This window comes from Mandrillus leucophaeus, unplaced genomic scaffold (assembly GCF_000951045.1).
Source record: "Mandrillus leucophaeus isolate KB7577 unplaced genomic scaffold, Mleu.le_1.0 Scaffold1340, whole genome shotgun sequence".
Lineage (NCBI taxonomy): Eukaryota > Metazoa > Chordata > Mammalia > Primates > Cercopithecidae > Mandrillus > Mandrillus leucophaeus.
This window is the reverse complement of record NW_012101300.1, coordinates 453528-455982: the sequence shown is the minus strand read 5'-3', so window position 1 is coordinate 455982 and position 2455 is coordinate 453528.

The following is a 2455-nucleotide window of genomic DNA, read 5'->3' as shown; positions in this document are numbered from 1 at the left end:
GAAATGTCAATCAAGTGAGAAAAAAAAGTGTATTGTATATTAAACTGCATTGGTCTGTGTTGTCTGAGACATTATCCGGAATTTTGTCTATTATATTGTCTAAGATATTTGTCACAACACAGGAAGATGCCAACTATAATTATGGGAAATTCCCAATGACATACATGGTTTGCAAAGCCATTGAATGTTCTTTGATAACCTGCAAAAACTTAGATTTTTCGGCTTGCAAATCTTACACGAAATGATGGGATATCTTAGAGATGTTACGGAATTAAATCACAGAAGAAAATCCTCCTGATTTCTTTTTCTTTTTTCTTTTCTTTGTTTTTGTTTTTTGTTTTTTTGTTTTTGGTTTTTTGTTTGTTTGTTTGTTTTTTTGTTTTTTGAGACAGAGTCTTTGCCCTTGAAGCCCAGGCTGGAGTGTAGTGATGCAATCTCAGCTCGCTGAAATCTCTGCCTCCTGGTTTCAAGTGATTCTCTTGCCTGAGCCTCCCGAGTAGCTGGAATTACACCACGACGCTGGCAAATTTTTGTATTTTTAGCAGAGACAGGGTTTCACCATGTTGGCCAGGCTAGTCTTGAACTCCTGACTGTAGGTGTATCTGCTCACCTGGGTTCCCAGTGTGCTGAGATTACCGGCGTGAGCCACCATATACAGCCAAGCCGATTTTTTTTTAACTCATATGTTTTGTGAGTGAGAAAGAAGATGTGGATTAGGTTAACTCATTTTTATAAATGATGGTTGCTTTTGAGTTAGAACTAACATGACCCTTTAAAAATGAGAGTAAAAGAAAAAGGAAACATATATTTTTCGGAATTAAATATCCTGTTATTTTTTCGTTTCCCCAAAATTTACTCATATTCTCCTGTGGAAAATATTTACCGAAGATGTTTTTATAGTATATTCTGTAGTCATAAGAAACTGATAAAATATTTTCCCTGAGACAGAGGTATTTACACAAATTTTATTCTATTGTTTTATTTACTAGCAAGTAGTGTAGCATGCATCTTATTTTAGCCTAAAATGTTGCTTTATACAAAGAGATCACTATGTATATTTTTAAAAGCAGAGTTGCTGTTTGTGTTTTCTAGATATATTGTATTTTTTAATTGAACAGTAAAACTTGTATGTATTTTAAATACAACATGATGTTTTGAAATACGTATATATTGCGGAATGGCCAAATCAGGTAAAGAAAATATGCAGTACCTTACACACTCTATTTTTTAAAATTTACACTCTTAGTAATTTTCAAGTTTAGCCATGCGTTGCTTAATGATGTGGATACCATCTAAGAAATGAGTCCTTAGGCAATTTTTAATTCTGCAAACATCATAGAATGCACTTACACAAACCTAGATAGTATAGCCTACTATACACTTATGCACTATGGTATAGGCTATTGCTTCTAGACTGCAAATGTAGACAGTATATTATTGTACCAAATACAGTAGCTGGCCAGGCATGGTGTCTCATGCCTGTAATCCCAACACTGGGAGGCTGAGGTAGAAGGACTGCTTGAGCTTAGAAGTTCAAGACAGCCTGGGCAACATAGTGAGACCCTGTCTCTACTAAAAAAGTCAGCTGAGTGTGGTAGCATGTTTCTATAGTGCTACTTGGGAGACTAAGGTGGAAGGACTACTTCACTCCAAGAGGTCCAGGCTGCAGTTAGTCATGATCGTCCTACCACACTCCAGCCAGGGCAATGGAGTGAGACCCTGTCTTAAAAACAAACAGTTCCATCCATGTTGTTGCAAATGTCTGAATCTCATTCTTTTCTATGACTGAATATTACTCCATTGGGTATATGTACCACATTGTCTTTATCCATTCATCTGTTAATGAGTAAATCAAGTCTTTCTGGAGAGACAAGGATTGTTTAAAACCATTTGTTGATGAGGAAAGAGGTTGACTATGCTCTTCAAAAGTTCAAGGTTCCTGAAATAAAGAAAAGCTATACAGAAAAGTACGAAACTTCTTTGTTACTCCCAAAGTTACAAAGATGTGATATAAAGTGTGATATAAACTAGCCTGGTTTTCTTTTCACTCAACCAAGAATGAAGTGAAAAAAATCATATCTAAAATGAGTATAAACGCTATTGACTACTGGAAATGCTTTTGACTGTTTCTACAAGCTTACTCTGGAAAAAAAAAAAAAAGCACTTTACAATGTAAAAGAAGTGCACAAACTGACCATGTCAGTGTAACTTGGGGAATATAATTCAAATACAGATTCCCAGACCCTTTTCCAGACCTACAGAATCAGAATTTCTATAGAGTGGCCCAATAATACCTTTTTTGGTTTTTATGATTTTATTTGTGTGTGCGTGTGTGTGTATTGTGTGATTAACATGCCAAGTAGGTGATACTCATGTTCTTTAAAGCTGGCAAATTAATATTGCAGGTGATACCAAGATAGATGAAGAGCAGCTTTCTATATGAAATTATTGTTTA